Source organism: Giraffa tippelskirchi, chromosome 10, assembly GCF_054371585.1.
Source record: "Giraffa tippelskirchi isolate mGirTip1 chromosome 10, T2T-mGirTip1v1.2.pri, whole genome shotgun sequence".
Lineage (NCBI taxonomy): Eukaryota > Metazoa > Chordata > Mammalia > Artiodactyla > Giraffidae > Giraffa > Giraffa tippelskirchi.
The window spans coordinates 50,875,565-50,889,977 of record NC_137284.1 but is presented as its reverse complement, the minus strand read 5'-3'; positions in this window follow the sequence as shown (position 1 = coordinate 50,889,977).

The window sequence follows — 14,413 nt, the reverse complement described above, 5'->3', positions numbered from 1 at the left end:
TTATGTTTGGATTTTAGGAGTAGAAGTGACTTTGTGTTGAATCATATTCCTTATGAATGTGTCTGGGCTTGCTACTAGAGCTGGGAGACAAATGAATAAATGGAACTACAACATAGCAAACACACTAGGTTTCCTTTTTATGTGCCATCTCCTGGAGAGAGAGGTCGGGCTGATAAGTGCCCTCTATTCTCACTTATACTTTACCAATTCCTTATTTTTTATTCCAGAAGGCTATTCTCACTGTTTTTTAACTTGTGTATGTCTTTCCACCTATTTACTTATGTATTGTATTTCTTGCTTTATTTCCAGTCTGAGGATACAAAGCAAATACAATTCAGTTTAGAATTCTCATTATGTGAAAAATATCCATATTGAAGAAAGTACAAAAATTTGCTTAGAAATCATTATATGAGTTTTTCATCACACTGTACAAGGGATTAATGAAGAAAGATGAACTAATGTCTTAAAAATTTTATGACAGAACAATAAGGATTTTTTTAAATGAGGAATGGAAATTGACTTTGCAATCTTTGAGTTTGAAAAACATAATTCATTTTTTCTTAAATGTTATCATACTAATTTAGCTTATTACTGAAGAAACATATAACTTATTATTATGACAAAAGAATTGCAAAATAAACACAGGCATTTATTCAATAAGTCTTCCTTGAGCAACTCCTGTCTCCTGGCATTGTGCTGGGCTATGGATATGTAGGAATGCGAAGAACACAGACAATGGTTCATATCATTGTGGAGCTTACATGATGTTGGAGGAGACAATAAACAAGGCATCAGAAAAAAAAAGGAAAATAAAAATAATGCAATATCTACAATCTAGTAATCCATGCAGGTAATGTAATAAGTAGGGTCCTGGTTCTAGTATGGGCTTCTCTGGTGACTCAGTGGTAAAGAATATGCTTGAAAATGCAGGAGACACACATTCAATCTCTGGGTCACAAAGATCCCCTGGAGAAGAAAAGGCAACCTACTCCAGAAATCTTGCCTGGGAAATCCCATCGACAGAGGAGTCTGGCAGGCTATAGTCCATGGGGTCACAAAGAATCAGACACAACTTAGCAATTAAACAATAACAACAAGGGCTCAAGAGTACAAACAATGAAGGGACTACTTAGAGGTGTTTTAGTTTAGTGGAACAGTTAAGTTTAGTTAACTAGTTTCATTTCAGTTGCTCAGTCGTGTCCGACTCTTTGAAACCCATGGACTGCAGCATGCCAGTCCTCACTGTTCATCATCAACTCCCGGAGTTTACTCAAACTCATGTCCATTGAGTTGGTGATGTCATCCAACCGTCTCATCCTCTGTCATCCCCTTCTCCTCCTGCCTTCAATCTTTCCCACCATCAGGGTCTTTTCAAATGAGTCAGTTCTTCACATCAGGTGGCCAAAGTATTGGAGTTTCAGCTTCAGCATCAGTCCTTCCAATGAATATTCAGGACTGATTTCCTTTAGGATGGAGTGATTAGATCTCCTTGAAGTCCAAGGGATCTCAAGAGTCTTCTCCAGCACCACAGTTCAAAAGCATCAGTTCTTCGGTGTTCAGCTTTCTTTATAGTTAACTAGTTTAGTGGCCACAAAATTTCTGTGTGAGGAAATAGATACTGAAATGGGAAGATAAGAAGGTGCCATCCTTGGTATAACCTAATTGAAGTAAAAAAAACTGTGACTCAGAAAGTGATGGGAATCTTCAATGAAAGGAAGAATGGCCAGTATGTTTGGTGTGGTAAGGCAAGAAGAATAAGCTGAGTAAGATTTGAAAAGTGGACAGGATTTCAAGGTATGGGATGTTGGTTTTATTTTAAGAGCAAAGTGAAGACATTGGATGACTTTTTCTAAACATCAAAATAGGGAGAATATCACATATATATATAAATATATATAATATTATATATATATATATAAAATTTATGGACTGTAGCTTGCCAGGCTCCGCTGTCCATGAGGATTCTGCAGGCAAGAATACTGAAGTGAGTTGCCACGCCCTCCTCCAGGGGATCTTCCCAATCCAGGGACCAAACCCAGGTCTCCCACATCGCAGATAGGTTCTTTACTATCTGAGTCACCATGGAAGCCCAAGTATAATACTGGAGTGGGTAGCCTACCCTTCTCCAGGGTATCATCTTGACCCAGGAATAATATATATATACTATTTGGTAACAAATCATCACTCTGGTTAATGAAAATGGGCTAGAAGTGGCAGCACAGGAGCCTCCTAAAGTATCTTAGTCAAAGACATTGTGGACTCAGCCCAAGGTTTTCACAGTGTGGAAACAGTGTGGAGACAGTGTGGATGGGTAATAAAGTACACATTTAAGATATAATTTGGAAAAAAAAAATTCTCAGGCTCTGTTGATTGATCAAATCTGAATGGTTGCGAAAATTAAGGATTTAAGAATGATTACTATCTTTCTGGCTGAAGCAATTCAAGAGAAAGAGATGTGCTCAAGAGTTTCATTATGATGATATCAATAGTTGAGATGCCTAGACAATGAAACATTACAGTGCAGATATTCAATTAAAAATGTGAATATGATTATCAGATGAGTGATCAAGATTAGGACTATAAATTTGAGCATCTTCACACTGATATAGGTGATATCCTAAGGCATTGGAACGGATGAGGTACTATTAGGAGAAAATATAGATGGGAAAGGAAAAAAGTCTCAGATGTTACAATGTAGAATTCTGCTGTGAGAAAAGTAAGTCAGCAGAGGAAACCAAGGCAGGGCAACCAGAGGAGGACAGAATAGGAAAAATAGTCTCAGAGTATTGATGCTTGATAAATTCAAAGAGCTGTTTCTCATATTTTCAATTTGTCTTAGGGATTATTCTAAAATGAAGCCTGACAGAACAGTCATTATTTTAATTTCCACCTATCACTATGGAAGGCAGAAAGGGAACTGTGGAGGGTTTTCAACAAGCAATAAATATTTGGATCCAACAAAAATAGATGTCACTTCAACCAAAATCTCACCAGGAAGAGCTAGCTTTCAACGTTCTAAAATGTTTGATGAACAGTGTCAACATCTACAAGAATCTATTTTTTTCTGATGGCTCACTCTCCCTGAAATAGACAGGCAACGCTAAATCCCAATAAATCAAAGCGTCAAGCTCAACATGCAGACCTCTGGGTATTGTATGATCATTGTTAGACTATATTAGATGTAGAAGCAGATTTTCCTCATCTAGAACTTTATGAATCAAATACTCTCACTGGGCAGTGGTGGAGCATGAGGCAGATTATCTCAGTGTAACATCCCATTTGGATGCCAATCATAGACTTTTTTTTCCCCCACAGGTTGTGTGATGGCTCCTCTTTCCCCAAGGAGGAGATCTTCCTACTAGGGTCTGTTCCTGTTCCTTGGGAAGGACTTTCCTGTTCACAATTTTCCAAAGCCCTTTTTTTCCCATCACAAGAATCTCTTCCTTCATCATCCTATTTGAACCTGACTCGGACATTTGGTACTATATTCTTCTTAGGGGCCCGACAGACTCTTTCATCTGCTTCTCATAGTAATGTGTGAGCCCAGGGTGGGTTTTAAGTCTCAAGTAGTCACATACTTTTAAGTATGGACTCAAGTCTTTTGGTAGAACAGTTGTCTCATAAAGAACCTGGTTTTTATTGATTTTATTTAATTGAAATCCACGTTCCAATTTATGTGACATATGCCCACTCTCTCCAGTTTATTTAAGATATTTTGAATCTAACAGGCATCTTAGGAGAGTCAAGCCTTTAGTCTCTTTCTCTTGAGAAATTTTATTCAAAATTTATTTCCAAGGATCATCTTAATGGTCACTGTACCAGGAAAAACAGGCATCAGCTCTTGTCATCTGGGCACAGCGGACATTTTTTTTTTATTCTTAAAATTATTTTACAAATAATTTACAGAACTAAGAACAAAGGGATGGTAAAAATATTAAAAATTTTGATAAGAATTTGAACATTGCAAACCATGTTTTATTTTGTATTTTTCTGACAGTGAAATTGGAAATGCCCTTAGAATGTAATTCACTGCTCGTCAACTCACATTAATGAATCTGGAGCACATCAGTCCTGTAAACACTAATTCCTGATATTAAATAGTCAGGAATAGATTCTAGCTTATCAATACTTCTAGTTCTTTATCTTCTTGATTCATCAAACTACAATGCTTTTGATATTTGAAAGCTCATAATTTTCTCGTAGAGAGGTTGCCTATCATTTTGGTTTGTAATTGCAAAACATTTTCATTATTAAGTTTATAAACACCATGTAGAATGATTGATAACCATATTTTAAAGGTTTGGCAATCACTTTTCCAATCAATTGCAACAATTCCAAAATGTTTTATATACTTCTACTGTATTAGCATAAAATTGATCACAGTAACAGAATCAATAGAATCTCTCTCTCTCATATATATTAATATATATTTGAATATATGTATATATCACATATGTATATATGACTGATTGCAAGGAATTGGCTTATTCAGTTGTAGGGGCTGGGTCGGCAAATCAGTAACATCAATTATCATGAAGGGGAGGCTAGAAACACTATCCAAAAATGCTTGGAGTAATTGGTAATTTGTTCTTACTCTAGAAACTTCAGTTTGGATCATAAAGACATTCAACTAATTGGAAGAGTCCCACTCAAACTTTTGAAGATAATCTCTTTTACTAATTGTGAATGTTAAACACATCTACAAAATACCTTTATAACAATATCTAGGTAATTGTTAAATTGAATAATAGTCTCACCAAACTGACACATACAATGAACCACCACACTTGCCTTTAGCATTTATCCACTTATGAATCTTATTAAATAAATTTTGATGCATGAGCACCATAAAATTAAAAAAAAATGCACTCATTAGACACACATCTTTCACTCACTACTTCTTGACTTTGAGAAAATACATATAGGATATTTTAATGTAATGACATATAGTCTGATATGTCACTTATATGATTAATTTTTACCATCTTTATTAGTATCTGAAGTATTGCTCTCTTTAACTTATATGATTAACTTTACTGTCATCATTAGTGTATGAAATATTACTGTCTCTATGGATTTACATTTTTATTCATATAATAGCTTAGAATATCATTCCCTTTTCTCTTTTGGTGGGTATTTTTTTTAATGTCTCAATTCTCAAATGTGTTCAACAAGTTCTACTTTAAAAATGCCACAATGATCATATTTCCAAATTTATTTGATAACTTCTTGGAAGATGATGAAATAACTTTAGACAATCCAATTAAAAAACTAAAGGATGATGTAATATTGATAATTTAATTTGCCGTTGCATTGTTGTAGGTAATTCAATTTTATTTTAATTTTAGTCTATTTAGTATGGTTGGGAAAAATTTGTGAGTAATGATAAAATAATTTCTAGGATAATGAAAAGCAAGTTATGCAATACTAAGTAAAATAAGATCACTAATATTATATAGTTTACCTTGGATTTATAATAGTGTCCAATGGACTAATATTGAGGATAATATCTTCACTTAAAGTTAACTAATTACAGATGTCAATTGTATCTACAAAACATTTTAATGTTTTTTTTGAAACTTGAAATGTTATATTTCATGTTAAATATAAATTGATTTTTTTTCATGTTTATCTTTAGAAGATAACTAAAAAAGAATATAATTATAAAGGTATCAATTCTTACAAATAGTTAAACTACTCAAAAAAGAAATGCAGAGCTGAAATTTAGGCTCAAAGTATATTACACCAAGGATTAATCAATTCAGAGATAATAACAATTCGGTGATATTTGTGGTTGAACTGACCTTGACATAAAGCTTGTTTTATTTTTTAATTTTTTTAGTTAGATAGCAAGGTGAAAATGTCAATTTGAGAGTTAGAGCATTAGATGACAAATGCACTGATGTATTCCCCATCCACATTAAAAAACTGAACTCAGCCTCTCAGAAAGAGCACTCCTCCATTCCAATCAACATCCCCTCTCCAGTTAATCATTATCTTGGGTTCTATCATCATTGATGAGCTTTGATTGTTTATGACATTTTTAAAGATGAATAATGCAGTTTGTGTTCCTTTGTGTACCCTGTCTTCTTTTGACCAATATTATCTTAGGGTGAGCACTGATTCTATTTTTCTGTAGCCCTATTTTATGAATGTAATAAGTGCATTTGCCCATCCTTATGATAATATGAATAATTTTCACTTTTTACTCCATCATAGTAGTGCTATGGCAACTCACTCCAGTACTCTTGCCTGGAAAATCCCATGGATGGAGGAGCCTAGTAGGCTGCAGTCCATGGGGTCGCTAAGAGTCGGACACGACTGAGTGACTTCACTTTCACTTTTCACTTTCATGCATTGGAGAAGGAAATGGCAACCCACTCAGTGTTCTTGTCTGGAGAATCCCAGGGACTGGGGAGCTTGGTGAGCTGCCGTGTATGGGGTCGTAGAGTCGGACACGACTTACGCGACTTAGCAGCAGCAACAGTAGTGCTATAAACATTTTTCATGTTTTTGATGAACATATGCAGCTATTTTTGGTTGGTTTTTTAATCAACTATGATCCAATTTTAGTTGGTACTGCCACCTTTCAAAAGCAGATATATCAAATTGTATCAGCAGTGGATGAGATTTCCTCTCAACACAAATCCTTTCCAATACTTGGTATTGACATTTTCCTAACCATTCCAGTACAGGCATCGTCTTACTGTGTGTGTGTGATGCATTTTGTTTGTTTGTTTGTTTGTTTCAGTGAATAAGAAAATGTAACAACATTTCATGTGTTTATTAGGTCTTTGAATTTGTGTGTGTGTGTGTGTGTGTGGAATCTTTTGTCAGGTATGTGTATGAAAAATATCCTCTATCACACTGAGGCTTGATTTTTCTAGATGTTATCTTCTTTACATTCAAAGTTTTAAGCCTACATATAACCCAACTTTACAAATTTTATATTATAGCTAGCCCTTTTGTCATCTATAAATTAAAAGCTGTCTCTACTCCTGCATGATGAAACATTTCACATAATGCTTTTAATTGAGTTGTTGCTTAAAGACAATCTTAGTTTTAAATTTTACTTATTAGAAGTCTAAAGATAGTAGATCATTTTGCACATTCTACGTTATTGCAGAAGACAGTTTTACCAAGCTCATCACAGCCTGTCTTCCAGCCCTCAATGGCAGTTTTCTTGTTGCCATCCAGGGGGTCCTTAAGACAACACCAGGTGTCTCTTTGTCTATTGTTCTGATTGCAGTTCTTCACTAATAGGCAGTAGTTCCTCTGTGAGTTACAAAATGGTAACAGGAAAATAATGACTCAATTTTAATAATTGATGTGCACCAGGGGTTATTTCTTGGTCTCAACATATCTCTTTGGGTCCTCTGTGGCTCTGACCCACATTTCCTCACACTAGAACCCATGCTGCAAAGCCAACCAATGTTTGGGAAGTTGCTTGTTATTAAGGCAGCAAGAGAGACTGAAAGAGACACTCCATGGCCAATCAGAAGACCAGAGCTGGAACTGACATGCACTTCTGCTCATATTTCTTTGGTAGAATTAATTATGTTCCTAACAGAATATGCTGGAGGTAAAAAGTGTTATCCTAGTGTGTGCTGAGATGGTAAAGGTTAATGAACATTATTCATGATGACCAGAGTGGGAAAGTAAGCAGACACATGATGGAGAATTCAATACTCACTCCAGGACCTGACACACATCATGCTTTCAATCAATGTAGGAAATATCATTATTACTTGGTTTCCATATTAAAAGGTAAAGGAACATATTTCTAATTTCATTAATATATTTGAGGCATTAGAGAAACTGAAAGGATTCTCAGAAGCAACAAGAGCAATTTTTCTAGTCATTTCTTGAAGTATAAATATGCTAAAAATATTTTTGCAACTGAGAATCAATTCTCTGTCTAAAACCTTGAAAAGGAAATAGGCAGTCTCATGTTTCTTTAATCTGAATAAATAACCTCACTCAAAGAGTCTGCCCTTTGTGTCTGTTAAGTCTCAATGAGGATAACTAGTTAGACAGAGAAAAATTATTAACATTATACACACACAACATTTTGAAGTAAAAAAAATGCCTTGAATTCACACACCTCTAAATAGGGAAGACGTTTTACCTCAATGGATACGATAAACTGCACCCAAAGTTATAATTTTCAATAGTCTGTTTATATTATAACAGCAGATCCTGGTGTGACCTCAAAGTCAACATCCTCCCAAACAAAATTATCACCCCCCCCCTTTCCTTGGCCCACTGTGTTAGTTTGGGTCCGCATGGAATCAGCCATCAATATAATTTTAGACAAGCAAAGAATTCACTAGGAAAAATGCTTTTGAGTGGGTAAAGGGGGAAAGAGGTGATATAGGGAGAAACTGCTGCAGGTCTGACACCAGTGAAAGGAGGTGAAGGAGGGGACATTTGGAGAAGATCAGATTGCAGCATGGTTCTAAGAATAGTCTGCCAGGCTGATGGAGGGGTCTCAAGTCAGCATCTCTGTTGGCAAAGCCCCGCCTCCCTCAGGATGGTCCTGCACTAGCACAAGCCCTGTTCCAAGTCTTAGGCTCAGTCATTAGCTAAGAGCAGAGCAGAGAACTGTGTCCTCATGTGGAAGCAGTGATGACTGAGATGGACAGCCCTGAGCGACCATGCAATACACATCTTGGAGAAGCACATCTTTGTGGTTGCAGAAGGCACCCTGATACTATTCTGCAGTAATGCATTGAGTTACTGTCTTCACAACTCATTCTTGAGATGGACAGCACTAAGCTAGCATGCAATACATGTCTTGAAGAAGCACATCTCTGTGGTTACAGAAGCATTTTGTAGTAATGGATTGAGTTACTGACTTCACAAGTCACTCAGGAGTACAGTTTGAAAACCCTAACTCTCTGTCTAGTTCTGCCCATCCCAGGCCTTTCACATATGACCTTGAGCCCATTCCTCCTTTGGTGTTCTACTTGCTGCATTAGTTTCATGCAATTTCCTAAGTTGCCCTGTCTGTTGCAAAAGCCTGCTAACTTATTTGGTATTTAATACTCCGGTAAATAGGCAGTGATACCTTCTGTTACACAAGTCAAAAATATTCTAAGTCTTTTTGGGGAGTTTCATTTTATTTCTCAGATAGCTGTCACTTAGTCCTGCTACTTCTTCCCTTACAACTTTTTTTATTCAATTTCAGGATTTAGATTTCTAGTTGAGACTTTTTTTTTTTTTCCTCTGAAATAAAACAGTAATAGTCTACCTGCCCTCAGTGCTTCCAGTTTCCCTCTGGAAACTCTTCCTTGGCACTAACCACAGATTTACTTATTTGAAATACAGATCAAGTCACCCTTATACTCCATCTTCCGACAGCCTCATTTCTTTCTGTGAGGAAATATGGCATCACATGTCCTTAGTACCGACTACAAATTGGCACTTGCTATGGGCACTTGCCATCTATGTCTCCAAGGGTTAAAATATGTGCTGCTGCAGCTGCTGACTTTCAACACTCCGTGAAGGGAGTTCACCGTGGAAAGCAGAAACAAGGCACTCTGTGTTCAGTGCATGAGGTGGAGGACTGGCAGAATAGGTCTTCAGATAGTTAGATATTTTCAAGAGCAAATTTTATGAACCCAATTTTTGCATCTCCTCATATCTAGAAAAGCACTAAATTCCGGCATGGTGGCAAATGCTCCTCATGACTAGCAGTAATATTCGGGGGGGGGGGAGTGCTTGATCTCATGTACTCCCCCTTCACCAAAGTCACATTTATAAAGACCTTTCCAGAGCAATTTATCAGAGCTATCTGAAATGCTGTCTCCTGGGCTATAGTCCTCTTTTTGCCCAAATAAACTTAACTCACAACTCTCATATTGTGCATTTTTTTTAAGTTGACATTTATCAATTTCCTTCACATTTTTATTTGATCAGTTCTTTTTAGTTTAATCTCTCACCAATCATTAAAACTACCCTACATTCTAACTGAGATCAGACTCCTATCCCTTCAAAAGCAGGGAGGCCCCACAGATAAGTGAACAAGGCTGAGTGACATACAACAGTTAGTGGCTACGTGAAAAGTGCAGGATTCAAGTCCAATTTATAAAAACACTTTGCTTGTCAAACTGAACACATCTGTGAGCCAAACCCAGCACTGAGCAGTTTCCCACCAAGATAACAAGCTGTAGTGTACTGTGACCCCCAGAATCAACAGTGAAGAACACAGAGAAACTGATGGGGAAAAACAGATTCCAAGAACCGGTGAACCTTTGTGAAAGCAGAGCAGCTAAAGGCCACCTTGATCTCAGGGATGAAGAAGGTGAGTGAAGGGCTGCCTGGTGCAGGGCTGAGAGGTTAGGTGAGGGAAAAAACTAAATAAAACTTGCTCTTGTTTTCCTCTAGTATCGCAATGAGCAAAGCTTTGTCTGACACTTCATTGTGAAGATCTGTAGCAGTACCTGAACAGTGGGGTGCGTGTGTCCTCTCAGAAACATCAGTGCTTTTACAAAGAGTTGTGAAGATAGACAAAGAGTTGATAAAAATAGAAATTATTTGTCATGCTCTGTTTGGGCTGTCCCTTGTTCTCAAACCATCAACAGCTCGCTTACAAAATAAAGACATTGATTCCAACTCATGTTCTTTTGTCTTAAGAACACAAAAAAATATCAAAGGGGGCAATTTAACCAAAGGAATTGCCTGCCACATTAGTAGCAGAATGAGTGATTAACACATCTTTCCTTAACTTGGGACAGGAGAGACTCTGATCACTGGTCCTTGCCCCAAACACATTATAAGACAGGATGGTGATAGCCAACTCCAGGGAAATATCACTCAACAGACAAGAACAGCTAGACAATCAAGAAACACGATTATCTTAAAAGATTGACAAGTAAGTGAACAAGCATAGTATCTGAATGAAAATGTGTGGAAAGTGGTGGGGGGGAGGCATATATTCAGAATTTGGGATTAGCAAATTAAAAACTACTCTGTATAAAATAGATAACCAAAAAGGGCCTACTATATAACACAAGGAACTATATTTGATATCTTATAATAACCCATAAAGGAAAGGATTTGAAAAGATATATATATATATATATATATACTAAATCACTTTGCTATACACTTGAAACTAACATAACATTGTAAATCAACTATACTTCAATTAAAAAAATAAAGGGAAAATGTGTGGAAAGGATAAGAAATTTTTAATTTAATATATGTAAGAAGATGAGATAAAATATTAGCAACATAAACAAGATCATCAAAAGAAGTGGGTCTTATTCAGCTGCTAAAAATAAAGTAGCTGCATAAAACTTATAGATGGAATAAATAGATGAATATAGCTGAAAAAACAAATTAGTACTTAGGGATAGCAGTCTCTAACAGAAGGGATGACAAAAATGATGAAAGATAGATATATAAAAATATATTATAGGCATGAAGTGAAGTGAAAATTGCTCAGTCGTGTCCTATACAGTCCATGGAATTCTCCAGGCCAGAATACTGGAGTCAGTAGCCTTTCCCTTCTTCAGGGGATCTTCCCAACCCAGGGATCAAACCCAGGTCTCCCACATTGTTAGTAAAGAATTGAAGATTCTTTACCAACTGAACTATCAAGGGATCCCCATAGTCATGAAAGGTGTAGATAAATGCTTATAATATCTAGAAAGTGCAACTACCTATATAATAAAGTCCCAGAGAAAGGGAATAGTCAAATTGAAAGGAGAAAATATTAGAACAATTAGCTGTTGCTCAGAAGTTTAGGAAGATCAAAGTCCTCCACTACATTGTTTGGAGGGTAGCCACCTGCACTATGGCCCCTGCAGTCCATGTTGCAGTCCACGTTGTCAGGGAGCTGGAATTAACCTACTGGTACATGCTCAGGTGACTCATGCATCAGGGAAAGCATGTGATGCAATTATTGGAGAAGCAGACTGCGTGAACACATGGTAACCTGACTCCTCCTTAAAAACATAGTGTTGATTGGCTTAAAAAAAAGGAGAAACAGGTATATGCACACACATCATGTAATTTATATACATGAAAATTATAGGTACATAAAACAGTCATTTTCTAGGACTATTTATGGGACTTCCCATGGGCTTCCCAGGTTGTTCAGTGGTAAAGAATCTGCCTGCCAATGCAGGAACTGCAGGAGACATGGGTTTGATCACTGATTGGGAAGATCCCCTGGAGGAGGAAAAGGCAACCCACTCCAGTATATTTGCCTGGAAAATCTCATGGACAGAGAAACCTGGCGGACTACAGTCCATAGAGTCACACAGAGTAGGACACGACTGAAGCGACTTAGCATGCACACACACAGGAATATTTATGACCACAAAGATATGTATTGAACATATTACAAAAGTTGTATGAGAGAGGTGGAAGTAGGGCTCCACACAGACTGAAGGAAAATAATTGCTAATTAAGAGACTTATTCATCCATAATGGGTTTGCTTATCTGTGCATGACTTGTTACTGCTCCTGAAACAAGTCTGTATGTCCTCAACTCTCCGTGCCCCCCTCTGCCCTTGCACCTCCTTCAATACCTCCCTCCACCTTCTTTACTGAGAAGCTCTGTTGTTGACTCTGTCTGAATCCTTCCTTCACTCTGAAGTGTACTCTTCTTGTGTACTGTGTGTGGACCAACCACTGTGACCTTCAACCTGTGATGCCTCATTTAGAACAAGAAGGTGACAGCAAAGACCACTTCTCACTTCTCTTTAATGCCCTAATATTCAGAACAATGTCTGCTTTGTGCCTGGTGTAAAATAATATGCTTGAAAAGAAAGAAGTTGCTAATACTAGAAGGAGCCCTTCACCTCCAGGTTGAGTTTTGTTTTCTCAAGCCACCTGTGTTCTTCAAAGTGTGATCAGAGCTGTGTCAGCAGGTTACAGACAGGGTCCTGTCAATCAGAAGAGTAAAGGAACTGAGTGAGTCTCGTCTCTGATTCTCCATCCAAATGGTTTTGTTGAAAGGTTTTACTTAAGAGATGCCATCATATCTTATACAAAGTTTAACTCAAAATAGACTGTAAATCTGCGTGTAAAATATACAATCATAAAGTGTCTAGAATAAAATAGGAGAAAGGCTTCATGATTTAGATTTCAGCAAAAACTCTTAGACATGACAACAAAAACATGATTCATAAAAAATTCATAAAAACAAACTACAGACCCCATTTAGATTTCATCAGTCATTACCAGTATGTGTGTGTGTGTATGTGTGTGTGTGTATGTGTGTGTGTGTAGTCAATGAAATTTTATCACATACAGGAACTACCAATATGATTGGTAGCAGTACAAAAGGCACAAAGGAAAAAGAAATGATCTCTTTCCCATCATTATAAATTTGTCACATTAAGAATATTGTGTAAAAGAAATCAAAGGGCATTTTGTTATTAGCTTTATTCAGTCAGTGTGATGCATTTGAAACCCACCTAAGCTGCTGTGTGTATCAATGTCCTTATTATGTCTGAGTAGTTTTTTATGGCATAGATGTACTACAGTTTATGTTTTAGCTCCTGGCAGAAAAGGAGACATATCACTCTTTTGGCAATTACAAATAAATTTGCTAAGGACATGTGTGTGCAGTTTTTGTGTGGATATATGCTTTTAAATACCAGGCACAACAGACCAATAAAGACATTTAAATAACATTTTGAATCAACATTTTCATTTTAAGGAACTGTGTATTTATGATGCTGCTACTGCTGCTGCTGCTAAGTCGCTTCAGTCGTGTCCGACTCTGTGCGACCCCATAGATGGAAGCCCACCAGGCTCCCCTGTCCCTGGGATTTTCCAGGCAAGAACACTGGAGTGGGTTGCCATTTCCTTCTCCAATGCATGATAGTGAAAAGTGAAAGTGAAGTCGCTCAGTCGTGTCCGACTCCTAGCGACCCCATGGACTGAAGCCTACCAGGCTCCTCTGTCTATGGGATTTTCCAGGCAAGAGTACTGAAGTGGGGTGCCATTGCCTTCTCCGGTATTTATGATGAATGTAATACAATTGACATAGGCATAGAGATGTTTTAATAAGAATTTTATGAAGATTACTTTAAACAAGAGATTAAGCAGAAATTAAGCAAAAATTCTGTGTGATTTGATAAATTTAGTTTCTCTATTAGCATCTTTTTGATTATTCAGCATAACTCTTCCTTTTGTAAATAATTTTTGATAATTTAGCTAAAACTAGAATGAAAAATATACACAGTAGTTTTTCTGATTATTCTATATAATATTTTAAAATGTCCTTTAGATTCTTTACTCTTCTTAAGAATAGACTTAATATAGAATTAAATTTAAATTCCAAATTCTGAGTCTATTGGTTTTATTTTTTTCATTAATTTCATTTTTATTGAAGTATAGGTGATTTACAATGTTTCAGGTATACAGCAAAGTGATATATATATGTGTGTGT